The sequence below is a fragment of the Meles meles genome, chromosome 7 (assembly GCF_922984935.1).
Source record: "Meles meles chromosome 7, mMelMel3.1 paternal haplotype, whole genome shotgun sequence".
Classification (NCBI taxonomy): Eukaryota; Metazoa; Chordata; class Mammalia; order Carnivora; family Mustelidae; genus Meles; species Meles meles.
Window position 1 is genome coordinate 67,027,447 of NC_060072.1, and position 24,561 is coordinate 67,052,007.

Below are 24,561 nucleotides of genomic sequence, written 5' to 3' on the forward strand. Positions count from 1 at the left end.
CACATAACCAAGCCTCCTGCTAAAACAGAAGGCATTTTAAGAAAAGACCCAATGTCTTTCTACCAAAACTGTAGTTACCAGCATCTGTACCAAACTATTCCAGTTTATTCTGCTCACACAGAAAGAGGAATCCTCTACATTCTTAAAGCTAATTTCTTCATCTGTGTTCTCAGACTTGGTTCTCTAAATTGTGTTTTCTCTTAAATATTTAACTTCCTCCTCTTATTTGACTCCTCCCAAAACACTAAAACATGCTCTAGGTCCTACATCTTTGGAAATGAAACAAAACAAAAACAAAAGCAAAACCCCTCTCAACTACACATTCTTCTCCAACCACAGCCCCTTCCTTTTCACAGCTCAACTTCATAAATGCTCTTTCTTACAGCCCATGCCTGTAACCAATTATCTGCCTTTCACTAAATGCAAAAAGACACTTTCAATTCCTTGTCTAATTTGAACACTAACAGCATGTGACCAGTCTTTCCTTCTCAAAACACTCTCCCCCCATTACAAGACAAACATACTTCTTTTCCGTCTTTCTTCCAATTTCGCTGGCTGCTTCTTCTCAATCTCCCTTGCAGGTATTTCTATCTATCCTTTAAATGATGGTGCTCCTAATTAAACACTCCAACCTACTCCTTCTTGTTACCTCAATTCAAACGCACTCCCTGGACTATCTCATTCACTCCGCTGGACCCAATCACAATACAAGCTAAGAAATCTCTAGTTAAGATCTACCTCCTGAACTCCAGACCCACATAAACAACAGACAATTGACTAGTCTTTTTTCCAGTCTAAAAGGCACCTCAAATTCAATACAAGCAAAACGGACCTCAAGATCTCTCCCCTGAGAATACCTTCACTCAGTGACTGCTACTACCATCTACAAAACAGCTGCCCAAGACAAAATCCTGGAGTCATCTTTGCCTCCTTTTCTCTCTCACTTCATACAACCAGTCAATCACCAAATCCTAAGTCCTAAGTACCTCTAGAATTCATCCGCTCGCATTCCCAGTATCTTCACTCTAGATAAAGCCACCATAGTGTTTCAGCTGGTTTATACCATCAGCCTTCAAAATAGTTGTTTCCAGTTTGTTCCTTTTCCACTCCATTCTCTACTCTGCTACTCAAATGGTCCTTTTAAATACTCACCTAGTTAAAATCTTTCAGTGACTCCTCATCACTTTAGATTTATTTTAGATTAAATTCCTCTAAAATGCAGAAATTAGATGTCATCTTATATTCTTTGCTTTCTGCCATAGCCAAGTATGTCATTCAATCCTATTTTATTTTCCCCACTCTTTCTTTCCTTTCTCTTCTGGTGATCATCTTTCTGATTCAGGTATTTATTGCTATTTCTTAAAAATTACCAGAACTTACTTATCATCCTTCTCCCCAATCCATTTATCATACTGGACAACCTTTTCTAAAACAAGTGCATTTTAAGCTCTAAGACTATCATCATGAAACTCTCAACTTCAAAGCTTTCAAACTGAGAATGAAAAATCCATGCGTCAATGAGACATGGACTTTGGAGCCTCATATATAAGCAAAGTAAGCATAAAGACAAAGTGGTGAACTGCACTAGCATTGATCACTAAAAGCAAAAATAAGTCCTATAAAACACCTACAATTACATCAAAATATTAAGGCAGAAAAGGGCATACTATACAACAAAAATACAGAAAAAAAGTTATACAACAACATAGTAAAAACAGTGTTTGCCATTATCAGGTGCAGAAGATCACAAATTTAATATTCTCTCCAATAAAGACAGTGTTTCATTTCTTTCATGGTTTTATATGTTCTCATTTATGTTTCTTCTGTTTACAGTGCTCATTTATCTGGATAAATACATCTAATAATCACACCTACCTGGAATATGTTATTCTGATACAATAACCACAAAACTATTTTGGGTAGATAAGAGTGAAATTATAAACTTAGTGCCTCAGTGTTCAAATACGTTATTCACAAATAGCTTTAAACCCTTGTTAAAAATTTGTTTACTTTTGTATTAGACCTAACTAGAGGTCCCCAGTGCCTCCCTGACCTCATTTATAACTCCCCCTGACTTACTCTGTTCTAGCTACATGGCCTCCCTGTCATACCCCTGCTTCAAGAAATCTGGTTGTTTTTATTATTATTATTATTATTATTTTGTTTCTAATAAAATCAGCTTATGGAAACGCACCACCAAGCATAAAACTAAAGATCTTAACAATAAATTACATGCAAACTCTCCCTAGGGCACAATCCTCCGTTCATTTTTCATCATTCCCTTGATTTCAAAAATAGTTTCATTTTATCTTTATCTACTAATGAAAAGCACACTACTTCTAATTTGGCTATTTTTAAAGGGTGTCCCATGACATATAAATTAGGTGACCTAAGTTTTTTGCATATTATGTCATTAATATTATTGCAGCTATCATTCCTTTTTTTACTATATAATATACCACAGTTTATTTAGTCACTTTCCTGTCAGTAGATATTTGAGTGTCTATTTTGTTATTGAGAGCAGAGCTGCTAAGAACATTTTCCAACACATTTACTTTTGTATATATACAGTATTTCCCTTGGGTATATGCCTACAAGTAAAATCCCTGGGTTATAATGTTTGTCTATATTTAGCTTTGCAGGATAATGAAAAACTATTTTCCAAATGGTTGCAGAAATTGTATTTGTTGAAGCAATATATAAGAGTACTGTGAATGTGCATCCTTTCCAACACTGGGTTTTAAATGGTATCCCACTGTGTATCTAATTTGATCTCCCCAATTATTAATGAAGCTGAAATCTCTTCAAATGATTATTATCATATATAATTTGTGAAATACCTATTTATAGTTTTTTTTAATTTTGTCTGTGCCTTTTGATTTATGCAGTTTAAAAAATATTCTTGATATTAATCATTGTCAGCTTTGCATATTGCAATATCCTCTATTTTAGAACTTTTTTCATATCCTTTAAGGTAGCTTCTAATGAACAAATTATTTTAGTATGTTAACTGTATTAATCTATTCCATTATAATTTAGCAAAGTTTAGTCTTATTTGTTAAATCCTTTCCTATCCCTAGGTCTAAAAGATAAATACCTGTATTTTCCAAAAAGTTAATATTTTATTTTTGACATTTAAGTACTTAGCCAATCTGCAATTTAACTTTTGTATAAGGTAGGTGCAGACATTCAATTTTTCTTTTGAAAATTTCATTTATTAAATAGTAACTTCTTTCCTCATTAATCTGATATGCCATCTTTACCAAATACCAAAGCTCCTTAAATGTGTGGACTGGTTTCTGGCTGTAGGATTATTTCAGTAGACATAAAGTCTTTATGATATTGAGCCATTTGCCCATAAACATGGTCTTTCTTATGACTCAAATTAGAATAAGTCTTTTTTAATGCCTATTTAGAGAGTGTTAAAATTTTCCCTAAAGAAGTCTTACATATCTCCTGCTATGTTATTCCTAATGATATCCTACAATACCATTTAATGTCTTCTTTTAAAATATGTTTACTAGTTGTTTGTCACTATTTTATAACTTCCGTATATTAGTCTATCTATATATGGCTATTCATCTTTGCCAAACTCTTCTAATAATTTACCTATATTCTTTTGATTTTACATGTAAATGATCATATTGCCTCCAGATAACACTTTTATTTCTTCCTGTCCAATTCTAATACCTCTAATTCCTTTTTTTTTTTTTTTTTTTTTGTCTTAAAGCATTGGCTATGTCCTCCAATACAATGCTAAGTACAGGAGGCAATACAGTGATTATATTTTCCAAAGATGGTAACAAAAATATCTCCCAACTCACATATTCTTCTAAGAATGTATCGCTAATACTCCTCCCAATGATTTGTAGAGTCTCTGTCCTCTTTCCTTGAATCTCTGTAGGTCATTATATAACTTCCACAACCAATACACCACACCAGAACTAACACTGTATAACTTCCCCATATACATCATAAAAATGCACTGCATTTCTGCCTTGTGCTCTAGTATTCCTTGCTCTTAGAACCCAGTTGCCATGATGTGGAAAAGGCCAAACCACACCATTTGGAGAGACCACTTAGAGAAGCCACATGTAAATTTTCTAAATTATTGCCTAATTTAGTTCCCAAACTACCAACTAAAATCAAATCACCAGATAAAGGAACATACTGCCAGATGATTCCAGCCCCTAGCCATCAAGTCCAGTGTTCAAGTCATACTACTGATATATTATAAAGGGTGGACTAGTAACAAACCTTATTCTGCACTGTCCAGGTATCTTTCAGAATCTATTAGTTGTTTTGTCCTTAAGTTTGAGATGATTTCTTATGTAGCAGTAATAACTACAATGGGGGTTTTAACAGCCATGCCTACATCATTCCTGTTTTTAAAGAAAATGTTTTTAATATTTCCCAACTTTAAAAGATATCTGCTAATGACTTTTTCTTAATTGTCCCAACAGATTAAAGAATTTTCCTCTTTTCCTTATTATTAAGCATTATTACCATGAATTTACATTGATTATTAAATGCTTTTTTGTATTTATTAAAATTATCATGATTTTTCTTTTAATCTATTAATGTCATCATTTACATTCATGGATCATATAATAGTAAAACATTCTTGTACACCTGAAATAAACCAAATGTGGTAAAAGTGTATGCCTTCTTTCATAAAGTTGGTTTCAATGTGTTATTACCTTACTTGAGATTTCTATATGAGGGACATATATCTGTAATTTTCATTTCTCGTAATGTCTTCATCTGTTTTAGGTATCACGGTTATGTGGGGCTTTCAGAACTAGCTGGTACAACATCCCTCCTTTTCTATTAATTAAAAGACATTGAAACAGATTGGAATAATCTATTTCTTAAAATTTTGGTAGAAACTTGCTTAGCAAACATCTGGGCTGCTGCTTTCTTTGTGGGACGATTCAATTTCTTATAATTATAGGATGATTCAGACTTTTAATTTCTCCCTCAATTTTTGTAAGTAATATTTTTCTAGAAATGTGACTATTCTGTTTAAAAAAATAGTTGGCACAGAGTTGCTAACAGTATTGTCATTACTTTTATTGTGGTAAACATAACATTTATTATCTTAACCATTTTTAAGTGTACAGTTCAGTGGTATTAAGTACATTCATACTGTTGTGCAATCACCACCATCCATCTTCAGAACTCTTTTCATCTCACAAAACTGAAACTCTAAACCATTAAACAAGTCCCCATTCCCCTCTCCTCCAGTCCCTGACAGCCATTCCTCTACTTTGCCTCTATAGTTTTGACTCCTCTAAGTATATCACATAAGTGGAATACAGTATTTGCCTTTTTATGACTGCTTATTTCACACAGCATCATGTCCTCAAAGTTCTTCCATTTTGTTGCACATGTCAGAAATTCCTTTTTTGTTTTTTTTGAGAGGGAGAGAGAGCGAGAGCATGTGGTGAGGTGAGGAGGTGAGGGCAGAGGTGAGGTGAGGTGAGGAGTTGAGGGCAGAGGGAGAAGGAGAGAAAGAATCTTAAGCATGCTACACAACCATCCCAGAGCACAATACAAAACTCGATCTCACAAACCTGAGATCATGACCTGAGCGGAAATCAAAACTCAGACGTTTAACCACCCAGACACTCTGTTATTTCTTTTCAAGGCTGAACAATAGTCTATTGAATATCACAATTTGCTTATCCATTCATCTTTCTATAGGTATTTGGGTTGCTTCCAGGTTTTATCATGAAAAATATTGCTATTAATATTAGTGTACAAACATCTCTTCAAGAACCTGCTTTTCATTCTTTTGGGTATATCCCCTGAAGAGAAATTGCTGGATCATCTGGCAATTCTAGTTTTGCTTTTGAGGAACTACTGTACTGTTTTACACAATAGCTGTGCCATTGTGCATTCCCAGTAATAGCACACAAGGGTTCCAATTTCTCTGCATCCTCATCAACACTTAGTATTTATTTTTTCAATAATAGCTATCTTATTGAATATGAGATAATACCTCGTTGTTTTGATTTTCATTAATAGTTAATGATGTTGACCTTCTTTTCATATGCTCATTTGTGTATCTTCTTTGAAAAAATTTCTATTCAAGTCCTTTATCAATTTTTTACTCTGCTGGTTTGTCTTCTCTGTTGAATTTTAGGAGCTCTGTATATATTCTGGATTTTAATCCTTTATTTGCAAATAGTTCCTCCCATTTTGTGGGTTATCTTTTACTCTGTTGATAGTTTATATCCTTCATGCACAAACTTTTTCCATCAAGATTAATTTGTCTATTTTTTTTCTTTCATTGCCTCTGCTTTTAGAGTCACATCCAAGATACCATAGTTAAATCCAATGTCAAAGTTTTGCTCAATGTTTTCTTTTAAAAGTTTTATAGTTTTAGATCTCACACTAGGTCATGGATCATTACGAATTATTTTTTGTATACGGTATTAGTAAAGAGTCCAACTTCATTCTGCTGCATGTGGATATCAACTTTTCCCAGCACTGCTTGTTGAAAATACTATCTTTTGCTCATCCAATGGCCTTGGCACCCCTACCAAAAAATCACTTCACCAAATATGAGAGGGTTTATTTCTGGGCTCTCCCTTCTAGTTCATGGATCTATACATCTGTCTTTCTGCCAATACCACACTGTTTTGATTGCTTAGTTTATAGTAAGTTTTAAAATTATAAAGTGTTAGTCATCCAGCTTTGTTCTTTTTTTCAGGTACATTTTGGCTATTCAGGGTCCCTCAAGATTCCATATAAATTAAAGGATGGGTTTTAAATTCTGAAAAAAAAATTGTGATTTTGATGGGAATGGATTAAATCTGTAGATCACTTAGGTTAGTACTGAAATCTTAACTATCTTAAGTCTTACAATCCATGAACATGGGATTCCTTTCCATTTATTTATGTCATCTTTCTTTCAGGAATGTTTTATAGTTTGTTTGTTTTTTTTAGCATTTTTTTTTCATTTTATTTATTTTTTCAGCATAACAGTATTCATTCTTTTTGCACAACACCCAGTGCTCCATGCAAAACGTGCCCTCCCCATTACCCACCACCTGTTCCCCCAACCTCCCACCCCTGACCCTTCAAAACCCTCAGGTTGCCCCAAACTCCCACCCCTGACCCTTCAAAACCCTCGGGTTGTTTTTCAGAGTCCATAGTCTCTTATGGTTCGCCTCCCCTCCCCAATGTCCATAGCCCGCTCCCCCTCTCCCAATCCCACTTCCCCCCAGCAACCCCCAGTTTGTTTTGTGAGATTAAGAGTCCAAAATCCTTGAGGAGAATGCAGGCAGCAACCTCTTCGACCTCAGCCGTAGCAACATCTTCCTAGGAACAATGTTTTATAGTTTTCATCATACAAGTCTTTCGCCTCCTTAGTTAACTCCTGAGTATCTTATTCTTTTTGATGCTACTATAAATGGAATTGTTCTTAATTTCCTTTTCAGATTGTTCATTGTTACTATACAGAAAGGCAAATGGTTTTGTGTGTTGACTCTGTATCCAGCTACTTAGCTGAATTCATTTATTAATTCCAACAGTTTTGAGTGTGTAATTTCAGGATTTTCTAAGTATCATTATCATCAGTGAACAAAGACAATTTTACTTCTTCATTTCTGATTTAGATAGCTTTTATTTCTCAGTATCTTTTAAATCTCTGATTTAACTATAGTTATGTGTCTTTTTTATTCTATATATACTAGGTTCTCTATATGTCCACAGAATATACTATTTAGATCCACATCCTTGCTGGGTTTTTGTTTTGTTTTTGCTTCACCTATTAATAATCACAAATGAGTTAAAATTTCTCACTATTATAGTAGAGGTACCAATTTCTCCTTACATTTCTATCCATTTTTTTGCTTTATATTTGATGCTTAACATTCTTTATGAATTTAACTTTTTATCCTTATAAAATGATCAAGTCCTAAAGTGATTTTTAAGTTGACTTTGGCTAATATTAATACAGGTAGCCAGTTGGTTTTTTTTAATGCTTTAAGACTCCGCATTAACTATCCTTTCTACCTAGAATACTCTTTCCTCAGAGAGGTGCTTGAGTTTCTTACTTCCACCAAGTCTTTGCTCAAATATCCTTTCCATTGTAAATACCCAATTATAAATAAAACCTTCCCTTCAGCATTCCCAATTCTTCCTTCCCTGCACAGCACTTACCATTTAACATACTTTATTTATCTATTTCTTGATTTTATGATTATTGTTTGTCTCCCTGACACACACGAAATATAACCTCACAAGAACAGAAGTTGCCAGTTTTGGTCACTAATGTATCTCCAACACCTAGAAGTGACTGGCATAGAGGTGGTACTCTATTCTTGTTGAATGAGTAAAACTCTCTTTTTTTTTTTTTTTTTTTTTTTGAGTGAATAAGACTCTCAACCTCCAAGATTATCAGGGAAATACAAATTTTAAAACAATGAAATTCTACTACTACTTTATACCCACTGAACACACACAAAAAATTAAAAGTAGATAATAACAATTAAAATGTCCATCATGAAGACCTCCACTAGGTACCCAAAAGAAAGACATGGTAAAAGTTCCATGTGCATATGAAAAAAAATGTATATTCTGAAACTACTGGGTGTAGCAGTCTACAATTGTCACCAGGTCACACTGATTGAAGTGCTGTTCAGGGCACCCAGGGGACTCACTCAGTTAAGCATCTGACTCTTGGTTCAGCTCAGGTCATGACCTCAGGGTTGTGACATTGAGCCCCGCATAGGGATCCACACTGAGCATGGAGCCTGCTTAAGATTTTCTCTCCCTCCTCCTCTGCCCTTCCCCCCCAAAAAGAGTACTCTTCACCATTATGAATATGCCTTTTTGTCCTCAATCACTTTTTCCTTCACATATTTTGAAGCTCTTATTAGGTGCATATATATTTAAGATTTAAGGTTTAAAGGAAACTCTAATGCAGATTCCTGAAGTTAGTTCCCTGCAACTCCCTCTCCAATACCCTATCTGCAAATTTCAAATGCCTCATGATTCCCCAAACTCCAATCTCTGTTTCCTCTACCCATCAAAATCACAATTCCCTAGCTAGTTTCCAATTCCTTAGGTCAGGGAAAGTGTACTCAGGTAGAAAGCTAGGGAGAATATGAAGTTAACCTGCTGTGTTTTCTAGTTCTCAAGGATCACAGCCCTGTGCTGTCTCTTACTGAATGCTTGAAAATAGTTGCTTCATGTATTTTGTCCAATATCATAGTCATTTATAACGAGATGGTAATCTAAACTGTATTACTCCATCATAGCCAAATCTATAAGGCTCTTGGTTTACTTTTTTATTTCTATTGTTCAGTCCATTTTCCTATTTTCTAGTCTATTTTCCTATTAAGCTAAATTATAACAATATGTATTTGGCCTATGTGTACACACACACACACACACGCACACACAAACACAGATGTATATGCATACAAAGAGAGACAGAGAAGGATTTTTTTTTTAATGTGGTAAAATGTTAACATTAGGGAAATCTGGATGAAGAGTATACAGGAATCATTTGGACTGCATACAACTTTTCCATACATCTGTAAGTATTTCAAAAAACAAACAAACAAAAAAGAAATACAATGCCATATGAAAAGCTACAGACTGGGAGAAAATATCTACAAACCACATATCTGCTGACAAAGGACTCAGGTCCATGTAATGAACTCTCAAAACTCAATTGTAAAAAAAAAAAAAAAAAAAAATCCAAACAACCTAATTAGAAAATGGATAATATATATAAACATTCCACCAAAGAGGATATACAAAGAGAAATGATAGCTAAGCAAATTAAAAAACAGTCAACATTTCACTAGGTATTAGCGTAATGCAAATTAAAAAAACCATGAGATATTGCTATACAACTATTAGAACAGCTAATATAAAAAGCAGTGAGAGGCACCTACATGACTCGGTTGGTTAAGTATCTGACTTTTGATCTCAGTTTAGGTCTTGATCTCAGGGTCTTGAGACCTCAAAAAAGAAAAAAAAAAAAAAGGCAGTGACAATACCAAATGTTGGCAAGAATACAGAGAAACTGGATCTTTCAAACAATGATGGCACAAATGTACAATGGTACAGACACTTGGGAAAATACATTGTCAGTTACTTTAAAAATTAAACATATACTTACCACAAGATCTAGGAATAAGATCTTCTGGGCATTTTTCCCAAAGAAAGGAACACTTATATATCCACATAAAAATCTGTACATGACTGGACACAGCTTTATTTTTAATATCCAAAAGCTGGAAACAATAAAAATGCCCTAAAATAAGTAGTTATTAAACAAACTGTGCCACATCCACACCACTGAAGCATTAGTCAGCATTAAAAGGAGAAAAAAAGAGCACTACTGAAACAACTAGTTGAATGGATGTCAAGGGCAGTATACTGAGTGAAAAAATAAATAAAAGCTAATCTCAAAAGGTCACATAAGGTATGATTCCATTTATATAACATTGTCAGAATAACAAAATTGTAAATATGGAGAAGAAATGAGTGGTTTCTAGAGGTTAGGGATGGCGGAGGGGAGGGAGTAGGACTGACTATAAAAGGGTAGCACAAGGGAGATCCTACTGATGATGGAACAGTTCTCTATTTTGATGAGGGAATGGTGATACGAATCTACAGATGGGATAAAATGACAAAGAATTATACACACACGTTGTGTGACTCTCAGTTTTCCTGTTTATATTACCCTGTACTTGCATGAAATATAACCATTTGGGAAATGGAGGAAAAGTAAGCAGAACTTCTCTGTTAGTAAATCTATAATTATTTCAAAATAAAGTTTTTCTCTTAATTCTACATATATTCAAAAAGTTAAAGTATGAACTTGGTTAAAATAAAACTTAAGGGGCTCCTGGGTGGCTCAGTGGGTTAAGCCTCTGCCTTCCGCTCAGGTCATGATCTCAGGGTCCTGGGATCGAGCTCCGCATCGGGCTCTCTGCTCAGTGGGGATCCTGCTTCTCCCTCTCTCTCTGCCTGCCTCTGTGCCTACTTGTGATCTCTCTCTCTCTGCTAAATAAATAAAATCTTTTTTAAAATTAAAAAAAAAAAAACCTTAAATGTGTCCCTTTTAAAATGTTTTGACTTACACTGCATTTTACCTTTGAATTGGTTTGCCAATTTTATCACATATCTGCCTTACTTTCATGCTGTATTAATTCTGAATGTTTTAGAAACATTAACATCAATGACCTGAAGAAAAAGAGGTATGTCCATTTTGTAGCATCAATACAACTTATCTCAGTCCTTTTTACAAATGGTGACACAAATTATTAGACAAGCAAGCAGAAAAAGAAAAAGAAAAAAAAGAAAAGAAACAAAGAAGTCAAGAGACAAATCAACAAAACTAGGCCAAGAGATGATCCAAATGATAGGGACATAAAAAAAAAAGAAAAGAAAGAAAGAAAAAGTAACTGTGCTTAATGTAAGAGTATAACAGAAAGGTAGAAAACATGCATAAGTGGATATCAACAGATAGATGGAAACCATCAAAAATAAAAGTAAAATGGAAATGCTGATCATGAAAACCACAGTATCAGGGAAGAAACTTCCTTTTGGACTTATCAAACTGCACAGAATAGACGAAAAAAAATCAGTAAACTTAAAAATAAATCAAAAGACTGTACCTAAATTTAAATACACACAAACATACTCTGAGGAAAAGAAAAAAACCATGGCTGGTCATGGGCTGCAAAACAGTATCAGAGGGTCTATAATATTTGTAATTAAAATCTTAGAAAGAGAAGCCAAAGAGAATGACACAAAAAAACTATCTGAAAAGATGATGGCTGAAAATTTTTCAAAATCAGTTAAAGACAACAAATACAAATCAAGAAAATTCAGACAACCAATGCCAGATAAATACAAAGGGCACAAACTCTCATAAAACCTAAGGTGAGGTAAGATACACTACAAACACCTAAAAACAATAAAGCATATGAGAGATTTGGAAAGGTATCTCAAAATAAGATAAAGGATGAAGAGCCAATTCTACTTCTTTTTCTGCTCTTTATTCCTCATACCTTCATTCAGATTCAAAGAGTTTGTAAAGATTTCAATCATCACATAATAATGTACAATGCCTAAGCTATTAATAGAATTGGCTGTCTGAATCTATAACAATACTGTGACTTAAAGAAAGGATGAAACTTCCCTAATTACTTTCAGAGACCCAAAGTTTTTCTCCTAGTAAGAAATAATGGCACATGAAACCAAAGATTTCTCATTAATAAATCAAGAAAAACTTGAACTTTTGGAGTAAGATATTGATTTTTAAAATGCTCAGTTGGTTCCAAATTTAAACAGCCTGCAAATGCCTAAAGACATAATTAAATAATGTTTTATCACAAACAAAATCTATATACATTAATTTTTAATATGAGTATTTAAGTTGGATTTATAGCATTTAAGCTATATTTTTCTCCAGAATTTGTCAGAACAAAATAAAAACAATTCACTATACTCTCCCCTATAGTATTTTCATTCTACCCTATTCCATTCCAGTACTTAAATACATACATATATATTTAAACATGAGACTATAAATTATTTTTTCATATATTACATCATAAATATAGTTCACAGTCATTAATGGCTTAATAATTACAGTCTCATAACTGTATTATTTATATCTGCATAATGTTCCATCAACATAACAATTTAACTATTCTCCTTTCCAAAAGAATATAGTAATTAATACCACTACATGCAATTTTTTTAAAATTTTCATATATATTAATACATAAATGCATGATTTTAACTTTAATGCATAGATATGATCATACTACCATAAAACTTGTTTTTAATTCGCCTTTCTTCTTACTTTGTAGACATGATTCCCAACCTCACATATCTCTTCCTTCCTCATACCCCCATGTTAGCTCCACCCATCACCCACCCAAATGGTCCAAGTTAACAACCTACTATATACCTAACCTATATCTCTATTCTCATATAACATACACAGATATGTACTCTTATTTTCACATCTACATATATAATGGTATTTTCACTATATTTTTTAATATAAAATATCATGCACATTTTTCAATCTTATTTTTCTCACTTAATAATATCCAAATCCCCCACAAATATCCAAATGGAAATCCCTCGTGTATCTGTTTCCCTCTTACTGTTACTAAGCTTTCATCCTGTAGATGCATAATAGATACATATTTATTCAACCATTCCTCCACTGATAGGCATATATTTAGTTTCCAAATTTTTGACAATACAAATGCTTGTACAGAAACCTTTAGGTGTGTAGGTATGTTTCTATGTGCTAGATTTTTTAAAAATAGGATTGCTACATCAATCAGTATATAGGTTTGTTTTTGTTTTTGTTTTTAATTTTAACCAGTGTCAGATATTCTTCCAAAAAGGCTCCATTAATCCACATTTCTACCAGCAAAGTACAAAAATAACTTTTCCTTTAGGTGCTTGCCAGCAAAAAATTATTGTTGGTTCTTTCCTTTTTCTTTCTCCCTCCACCCCCTCTACCCCCTGGAAATAAACAGCAGGGTCTGAAAGAGGAATTTGATAGACACAGTAATATTATATCAGTACTTTAATTTGCATTCTTCTATTCATGAGTTTCAACATCTTTTTACATGTTTTTGGCCACTTGAATTTGCTTCCTCATACCTTTTGCTTATGGTTCTTAAATTGCTTGCTATATGCTCCCTTTGTGTCAATATCTAAGTTGTTATTTCAAATAACAGATCAACTTCGGCCTTCCTCTGAATTGCAAATGTTTTCACCAAACCCACTGTTTATATAGTGTATTTTTTCATTCAGAAGTTAGGTTTCATACAAATATATTTTTTTGTGGGTTTACAGTGGTGGTTAAGGTCTCCTTCACCCCAAGGATGCACATGTCCTCTCCTACATTTAAAGAATTTTTACTAAGTCCTTCCATGTGGAATTTATTTTTGTATATCATGTAAGATAAAGATCCAACTTTATTTATCCCAAATGGGTAGCCAAATATGCCCAAACTATTTGCTAAATAATACATACGCATTAACCTGAACTGAATTTTCATATATAACCTTCTTGTATGTATGGTGATCTATTTCAAGATCCTCTACTTTGCTTCCCCTACTTAATTAATTTCAAAGATTTTTGTTATTATTCATTAAATATCCTTCTCTTGGCCATTATCATATCCCCAGCAGCAAGTCCAATGGCTGACATACTATAAATGCTCAATAATTATTTCCTAAATGAGTGAATAAACCTAAGATAGAATAATCACGTGATAAAACCCTTAACTAAATCATATTTGCAAAAACCTTTTTCCAAATAAGGTAACATTTACAGATTCCAGGGATTAGGACCTGTTACCTTTGGAGGACATTTTTCTGCCTACCACAATGTAAAAAAATATACACATATACATATACATGTAATACAAGTATATGTAATGCATATATATACATGTTTTATATATATATATAGCATAACTATTAGATATATGCTCAGAGTTACATGAAAAATCAAAGAAAATAAGTCAATCACTAATAACACAGTAATGCAAAAATAAATACACAAATAAAACTACAAATAAATACACAAATAAAACTACTAATTTTCAATTCCATTATTATAAAATTCCACAGTTGTATATACTTTTACCTACTGTTTTTCTATGAAAGTCTTCAGAAACCATACCTACTATATTCAAATTAAAGTGACTAAAGGGAGGTAAATGTTCGGTTTTGTAAAAGAAGGGTAGCTGTGAACAATTTTCTAGTTAAAATGTATCATCAGGGGAACCTGTGTGGCTCAGTCGGTTAAGCATCTGCCTTCGGCTCAGGTCATGATCCCACGGTCCTGGGATGAAGTCCCATATGGGGCTCCCTGCTCAGTGGGAGCCTGCTGGTCCCCCTGCTTGTGGTCCCTCTCTCTTTCTGACAAATAAATAAATGAAATATTTTTTAGAAATTGAATGTATCGGGATGCCTGGGTGGCTCAGTTAGTTAAGTGGCTGCCTTCAGCCACTGATTCCAGGGTTCTGGGATCAAGCCCCGCATGAGGTTCCCTGCTTGGCGGAGAGCCTGCTCTCTCTCTCCCTCTGCCTGCCGCTCTGGTTACTTGTGCTCTCTATCTCTTTGTCAAATAAATAAATAAAGTCTTAAAAAAAATAAAAAAAAATAAAATGTATCATCATTATTATATTTACACAAAAAGTAAAAAGTATTAAGTATTGAAAACTGCTTAACTGCAAAAACATTATACATATTATATATGTACATTATACATGAAAGTGTATTTTTCAACAAACTGGGGGAAAATCATTCTATAATGAAAGTAAGTCCTCACCATTTCCATAAATCAGATTTTCACTTTTTATGTGGTCCTAAATTGGGGCTCACCTGTATTTTATAGGTTTTAAAGATACTCTAGTTACTAAGAAAGGTTTTCATGTTTCACCACATGGCCAATTTTAAGGTAACAGGGACTACACATCATTTTACATAATCTGAGCCATGTTTTAATATAGTATATAAACTTTCATGTGAACTGTTTTGAGTACAGCAGTCTCAGTTTTTCGGTTTTTCTACTTCATATGAAAAAATCATACTTCAAGATAAAAATAGTAGATATTAAAATAATTTATAGAATAAAATAATTCAAGTAAGAAAGACAAGAAAGAGTAAATGGAAGAAAGAAAAGGCATATTATAATACAACAGTGACATTAAGCTTATAAATATAATTTTATCCTGCTATTCAGAGTATCTACATTATATATAAGAGAACAAAGCTGAATAGTAATACTCTTCCACAGAAAATTACCTCTACCTAATACATATTTATATAAAATAAGGGAAATATGTTAATGACTACCAAAAATTATTTATTTCTATGCATTATGTAATAAAACAAAAGTACATAAGAAATTTAATGAGTAATTACTAATAACAATGTTATACAAGTCACTGGAAATAACCAGTCTTTAACTAAAGAGAGGAATCACTTAAAATTATAGTGGATTTAACATCTGAAAGTAATTCCTTTGGGCACCATCAGAAAACCAGGTACCAGCATCAAACAATCACGAGGAAAGGAAGAGTATTTCCATTTCTGCTTTATTCAAAAAATAAGTCAACACCATTATTAGTTACATTCATTTCATACAGATTAAAAAGAATTTCTTTGAAATAGATAGTCTCAGATCTAACAAAACAACACTCTAATGTTGGCTGATCTTAATAAAAGTGGTATTACTTCCCAGAGCAAAGCATGGCAAAACCTAGTGAAAGAAGGTATTTCTAATGATCATTTTAGATATTCTTCCCTGCATCTTCATAGGCCATCAAAAAAGATCACAGTGTGTCATTGAAAGAAATGATACTTGGAGGATCTGATTTTCCTTTATCATTAGTGATAATAAAGGATACTGTGTTTATTTATTTATTTATTTATTTATTTATAAAGATTTAGTTATTTGACAGAGAGAGACAGAAATCACAAGCAGGCAGAAGGCAGGCAGAGAGACGGGAGGAAGCAGGCTCCCGCCCAGCAAAGAGCCCAATGCGGGGCTTAATCCCAGGACCTTGGGATCATGACCTGAGCCGAAGGCAGAGGCTTAACCCACTGAGCCACCCAGGCGTCCCAGGACACTGTATTTAAAATCAGAGGTAAATTTTACCAATCTATATACTATACACATAAATGACACTACTTCTAGCGTAAGTAACAAAGAAGAAAAAAGTTACTTGCAAATTATTTAATTCATTTGAAAATGACCTACTCCACTTAAAACCAAATCACACTGTTGTCTAAAATGTCTGTTACCAAGCTACCAAATGGAATTTGCAGCCTGCCAAAAGATTAAAATTCAATTTCATCTATATGTTACTGAATTTTGTTTTTCTCTCTTTTTTTTTTTTTTTAAATGCTCTGAGAGACTGAAACTCAAACCTACTGGTAAAACAGGAGCTGAACTGATAAATTAGAACTGTCCAGCAGTCATTACTATAATGACGTTGCTGCCAGCATTCTATCCTTCATCAGTTTAACTCTCCAGATGTTTCATATTCATTTACAATTTGAATCAGTTAAATACAGACTCACGTGTTCTTCCACAGACTGCAATGTTGACATCCACCAGAAATACTCTCAGGCTTTTAAAAATAAAAATGTCATCAATTGTATAGACCATTTAAACCTGTGTCAGATTAAAAATGGCCACAAAATCTTTGGCATGCATCCTATAGAGAAGTGGAGTCTATGCCTCCGTGATGGTTTTGACCAGTAGTATGTGGCAGAAATGACAATGTGCCATTTTCCAGGCTCAGACCTGATGGCTTCAACTTACCGTCCTTTGGAAAACTTGCTCTGGATAATGCCACTCTCCACAGAAGAAATTTGACTATCCTGAGACTCCTATGTTGCAAGGGAACTCAAAATAGCCATGTGGAGCAAGCACATGAAGAGAAAGATACTTAATGAATCTCCCACTCTTCCAGTAATTGTAGCCTCAGTGCTAGATGACCACAACAGTATATAACCATCAAAATCCTTCCCAAATTCCCGACCCACAAAATTGTGAATGAAATAAAACAGTTGTTTAATCCTTTAAAATTTGGGACTGTTTGCTGCACAACAACAGATAACTCAAACAAAAACTATGATTTCATTTTATGCACAAATAAACTCACTATGACAATAAGGAAGACAGCAGACTGCTTGTTGTAATATGATAATGAAAGTTTTAAAAACTTTTAAATTATCAATTTAGTATCTACAGTACAAGTTTCTTTTAATTGTCTTCCATTAAATAACCCATAAGTTAATCATGAAATAAACCTGTACTCCCCATTACTTTTGATTCTTACCATGTTAAAGAAAGTGTTAAGGCTACTAAGACATACCCTGCAACTGTGCTCCCACAGGTTGACCATACACTACTGAGAATCAGTTGTTTTGTTCTTAACATATTTATCCGAGTTTATTTGTTAATATTATTATATAACTTGATTAAATATTTTTAAAATCTTTAAGAATTGAAGTCACTGTTTCCATGAGTAAGTTGAATATTTCATAACAATCTGATAAATTCTAGTTGTTTTTAAAAAGACATTTTCAAGAAGCAAGACTATAAAAATTTGGTACAGTAACCACTGGGACTATTTTCAACTGTCTCACTATACTTAAAGGAAAATCAAACTAGATATTGAAGATAATGGTTAAAGGTGTGATTTTAAAAAGGCCATGATGAATGCCAATCAGCAGACCTATGCTCACAGGAAAGATGTGGACTTAATATCAGAAGACTGGACTATAAATATAAACTATGTTTTAAGGTATGTACATACCATTTTTATGACTAACCACTCTCACCAAAAAAAAAAAAGAATTTTTTTAAAGATTTTATTTATTTGAGAGAGAGAGTGTGAGAGAAAAAGAGCAAGAAAATGGGGAGAAGCAGAGGGAGAAGCAGGCTCCGTGCTGAGCAGGGAGGCCGACATGGAGCTAGATCAAGAGACTCCAGGATCATGACCTGAGCTGGAGGCAGATGCTTAACCTACTGAGCCACCCCAAAAAATATTCTTATAAACAATATCCAATTGAGTTGATTAAGGAGTTTGTGTTATAACCTCTTTTCAGAAAATGTCTTTTAAATTAAGAAATAAGGATGAAGTTTCAGTTTTGCAAGATGAAAAGAGATCTGTAGATGGATGGTGGTGATGGTAACACAATGTGGTTACACTTAATACCACTGCACTGTGGTGTATAAACAATGTATCTTGGAACACTGAAAAAAATTTTTTTAAATTTTTTTAAAATTAAAAAAATATATGTATATAATAAAAATAAAAAATACCACTGACTTGTATACTTTAAAATGGTGAAGACAGTAAATTTCATGTGTCATGAAAGTGAACTGAAGTGAACTGACTTAATAATAATAAAAAAAAAATCAAAAACATTATGCTGGGCAGCCTAAGCTACTCGCAAAGAGTGCATAATATGTAATTCCATTTGTAGGAAGATCAAGAACAGGTAAAACTAACCTATGTAAAAGAAATCAGAAGAGTGGATCAGGGGATGAGGTAAATGGTGTAGAGAGAGTACAAGGAGAACTGAAGAACTTTCTGGGGAAATGGAAATGTTTTATATCTTAATTACAGTATACAGTAGAAAGTTATATATACATTTGTCAGAACACAACAAATTATACGCCTCCTATGTGTACATTTCACAATATATGTAAAGTACACATTAGTTTTTTAAACGGGAGAGCAACAAATGAAAACTGAAGAATTTAGTCTAGAAATTAACTGATGAGAACTATCCCCTGAAACAATAGATGTAATGGCATTTTTTAACCATCACACAGAGCAGCTTATTGAAAGGTAAATTCCTAGCTGGTAACAGGCCACGTTACAATTTCTGACTAGTCGATCATAAGGGTTTTAAAGGTAAATAAAACATCACGATTCTTGATTACTTAAACTAAAACAAGGTATCTAGAAGGACTGTAAGATTTAGCTTCTCAGATTAGCCCTGTTTTTCCATCTGCCAAATCCCCCATCCCCTCTAATTCAAATCAATCCAATTTAATTCAACAAACCCACTATATTACTCTGTATAAATTATGTGAGAAGCTAAGAGTAACAACACAAAGATGAATATATAGTAACTTCAGTCCTCAAGGCATTTATAATCTAGTAGATGGCACTGCACAAGTAGGTAACAGATGCAAGAAAAGACTTCATAGTACCTGTAGTATTCCAATTGTAACCCTCTTCAATTCAAACTACTACTTTGAAAGGTTAGTTTTTTTTAAGGAAAGTCAAAAGAGCAGTAAGTGGCTCAAGGAGACTTATCCCCCATTCTTCCCTTTTTATTACCAATGAAGGGAAAATTCCACAGATAGCTCTGTGTTTCCAAGAAATTTGAGAATGCAAACACAAAGGGTTTCCTGTAGACTCTACAAGTAAAAGATAGAAAATTCATGGTTACAATTCTATGAGTAGATGAGTAAATGCTTCACCAAATTTCTACTAAGGATATTCACTTTGACAAACCATTGACCATCAATGTTTCTGGCAATATATGGACAATCAGATTTTAGACTTTTCTGGAGTGAATTATTTAAAAAAACTAAATAAAAACTAAAACTCTAAAATTAGAATTATGAAGTGAGAGAAAACATCACAATCTGAATTCTACTTACACAAAACCACATGCTTTTCAATGCCAACTCCTAATTTACAGCTGGGAAAATCACCATTGAAGACAGCGGAGCCTAGATCAGATTCACTCAACATAAAACCAGATGTAGACCTCAAATTACATGTGACATCTCCAGCCACTCATATAAATAAGAATAATGCAAGCTGAAAGACAATAAATTTACCTAGACCTTTCTAAACTGGCCACCCTAATAGTTACACAATGTACTTCTCCTAAAATTCTCAAATAAATTAGAAGGAAGAAAATATACATATCTTCATTGAAGTACAATTAAAAATCTAAAATTACTAATTTCAATTCTTCTAGGATAATTCCTTGGAACAAAACAAGATATTCTAGATCTTGAAATACACCTGTCATTTTAAAAACAAAAAGAAAAAACCCACTGGACTCAGGATACCAACTTTTGGCACATCATCTCAGAACTCTTCCCTGAACAACCTGTGACAAGTAAACAGGAACAAACTGTACAAAGGATGTACAAAGATATTTCTTTAGTTGTTTGCTTAATCACCTACTGATTTTCCCACCATAAGTTAATAAAACCAATGTAACTCAACAGGAATCTGTCTGCAAGTATAAAATCACTTTACATATTTGGCTTCAAAAGTTTGTACCCTATGGAAAATCCATTCGAAATTTTACCTGGCATGTACATACTAAAATATTTTATTTGTCATTTGAAGCCACACCAGATTCCAACCCAAGAGACAAGATTTCCAGTTTATTTTTCACAACCCACATATTCAAAACCCAAAATTACAACGTTAAAAAAAAAGTATTGTTAAAATTCTGTAATAGTAGTAGAGCCAGTTAGTCACCATATGGTCACTATTTGGGGGGAATTTTTTGAGGCTTCTAATATCCATAATATATAGCATTTCAGTATCTAAATTAAGTACTCAAACATATTAAGCTCACCTTGGAAATCTAATGTAAAAGTTCTTTCTAGGTTAGGAATAGAACCTAACTTAGCTAAAATACTATAAAGTGAATAATATAATAACATGATTTCTTAAAAAGAACAGGGTTTCAAATACTACAATAATGGCAGACCTAACCAAGAATATACCAGCCAAATCAATCAATCTTTCCTTGCGATGTTTCCAACTAGAGATAGAAGGCAAGGAGCCCCGTTTCTTTCTGATCATAAAACTTTCCTCATCTGCTAAGTTATGAACTCAACTGCCTTATCTTACTTCTTCACATGCAAGGTCAGTCCCACTTTAGTGTATTTTGCCTAAGCTATTCCCTGGAATGCTCATCTTCATGATCCTTGCAGGGCTAGTTATTTCTTGAGAGTCAGATCTCATTTAATGTCCTCTCTGGACAAACACTTTCTTAAGCATTGTTACACCATTTTATTTTAATTCTCTACATAGTGCTTATCACTTAAATATATTTCTTTTTAATACTCATTACTATATCTTCAATACCTAGAATAGTACCAGACACAGACTATACACTCTATTCATAATTTGTTGAATAAGTAACTAAAAGCTGTGAAGAAATGAGCCCAAAGCCAGCAACCAGGGTTCTACTCCCAAAGAGAAGACAGTCCAAAAGAGTGAAGCCAGGAAGAAAAAGAAAAAACAAAGTAGATCTCCTGAAGGCATCTGAGTCATTTCAGTCACTCCAATGACCGGCTTGAACCCTGCCCATAACAAAGTTTGATTATCATCAGAGAGCTGTAAGATGTTGTGTACATACCACCCTAAAGAGAAAGGGACATGTAAGATGATCCATCAGAGTGTGAGAAGAAATATTCCACCTAAATTAAAAGAAATGTGTTTTGTATTATCTTTTGCAAAGTACTATATTTGTGTCTGTTTTGCAATGTAAATAACACATTATTAAAACCATACACACATGAACACACACATATACAATGAGCAGATAAATATACCCATACTGGACATACACCTGATACCTAATAGAGGTGGACAATCAAAAAAGTCTAGAGAATAGCAAGGTCAATGAATAAATTTGTTCTTCTTAAGTTACAGTGTTTCAGGTTTCTTTCATTTCTAACTAAGAGATTTCTGAAATGTGCTTAAAACATATCTTGTGCTCAAATACTTACAGAATGCTGAATGCACAGACTAACTATGGCTCCAGAGAATAGACAAGTGAAATCTAAAGGCAGACAGGTTTAAATTCTACATAAAAATAAAATTCTCGGGTTGCCTGGGTGGCTTAGTCGATTAAGTGTCTGACTTTGATTTTAGCTCAGGTCATGATCTCAGGATCCTGCGACGGAGACCCATGCTAGGCTCTGCACTCAAGTCGGGAGTCTACTTGGGGACTCTCTCTCTCCACCACCCTCTCCCCCTCCCTCTACACACACACACACACACACACACACACACACACACACACTTCAATAAATAAGTAAATCTTTAAAAAGTTTTTAAAAATAAAAAAATTTCTAAAAATTAGACTCATCCTAAGTAATCACTACCTCTCCAGTTATAAATTTTTCACTTATTGGATGGGTTCAAGTAGAAGCCTCATGACCATTAGTAAAGGATACTCAGACATATTTCAGCACTTCCAAGGGAGTCCAGATAACAAATTTAATGGAGTGATAATAAACACTAATGGTGTAATGACAAATTAAGTTTAGTCCTTGTCTCCTGGAGGTCATAATTTAATACAGACAGACTTGCGAACATATATATAGTATATAGTACATATCTATCCACATGGGATAACAGAAAATGGTGATGATTAGCTCTCATGGTGGGAATATTTAAGCTGAATATTGAGGGATATATAGAAGCCAGTTTAACTGTTAGTCAAGAAAGATAAAAACATTCCTGACAAAAGAACATGTGAGAAGGGACAGGTATAAAAAAACAAAAAAAAAAAAAACAAAAAAATGTAGTATGGCAACCCAAAAAGTACAACAAATCGTGTGAAATGCTGGATGATGCAGTAAATACGGCAGGAGAATATGCACAAATGAAGCTGCTGGGTAAGTGGCTAAGAGCCAAATTGTGAAATACCATTCCACAGAAACTAAAAGAGATCAAAATAATAAAAATAACTTTCTTTTACAATGTACTACTTTGTACCAGACACATACCTAAACTCTTGAGACACATTAACTCTTTTAATCCTCAGAAGATCCCTATCACTACCTCCACTTTCTATGAGAAAACAGGCTAGAGAGAAACCATGCTGAAAAATTCCAATTAATTTACACAGATACTCTACCCTCAAAAGAAGGTAGAACTCCCCACTCCTTAAGTGTAGCCTGCACACACTGATTTTGTTCTGAACACCACAAATGGAAAGGGGAAGAAAGAAGACGAACTGTAAAACAGAGATGCCTGACAAAAACCACCTCAGCCAAATGATTGAGGTCAATACAGACAATGATTAACTTATGTTGATAGTATATACCCTTGATAGGACATGATAAATATGACACTTTACATCTGTGGTCTCTTCTCTAAAACCCCTAACTTCCCTCTAAACATAAGAAAAACATCAGACCAACCCCAATTGCTTGAAAGACAATCTATAAAACACCTACTCAAATTTGTCAAAGTCATCAAAAGCAAGTAAAGTTTAAAAAACCATCACAGCCAAGATCTTAAGTACATATAATGACTAAATGTAATATGATATCCTGCCTGTATGGGAACCTGGAAGAGAAAAAGAATAATATATAAAAACTATGGAAATCTGAAAAAAAGTATGTATTTTAGTCAATAATTATGTATAAACCGTGGTTCATTAATTTTAACAACTGCACCATACTGATATATCAATAATGGGAAAAAAACGACAAGTGAGATATATAAGAACTCTCTGTACAGGCTCACAATTTTTCCATAAATCTAAAATTACTTTAAACAATAACTTTTTTTAATTAGGCCAAGAATATTAAAAAACATAGAAAACCATTACTGCTCAAGGGATAGGTCGAAGAAAGTAAGTCAGTAAAAGAAATTTAAAAGAAATGATCATAAATATACAAAGATAGAATGATGCCCTAGAAATCATACAGGAAAAGTGTACAAGGATGGAAATAGCTATAATAGAGGTCAAAGGAGATAAGAAATAAACAGAAACCACTGGACTTAGGAGGTTACTGGTTAATTCACTTATTACCTAGATTTATGTGGACTATTTAATATAGCAAATCTGGGCTAGCAAAATCCTAAAAACACCATTCATGGCAACAGGCTGATGACACAAAAGCTTCACTTTCCAAAACTTCACTTTCATGAAAACCTTCAGTGTGGCCAGAAATGTAAATAGCATGATGTTACAACTTCTGAAATAACTCAAGAATTTAATTCAATTTCTCTTTAAACCC

The 24,561-nt window shown here is 33.6% G+C and overlaps 1 protein-coding gene across 4 annotated transcripts in view; it reads right to left on the bottom strand.

The window, feature by feature from the left end:
- Positions 1–24,561, bottom strand: part of CCDC91 (coiled-coil domain containing 91) — a 378,569-nt gene that overhangs the window by 315,113 nt on the left and 38,895 nt on the right. The window contains exon 1 of one of the 4 annotated variants that reach the window (XM_046013620.1): positions 9,918–9,966. The exons of the other annotated variants lie outside the window; for them this stretch is intronic. The gene's annotated coding sequence lies outside the window, so the exon portion shown is untranslated. Of the gene's footprint in view, positions 1–9,917; positions 9,967–24,561 lie in introns of those variants that run through there. 4 annotated transcript variants of the gene reach the window in all.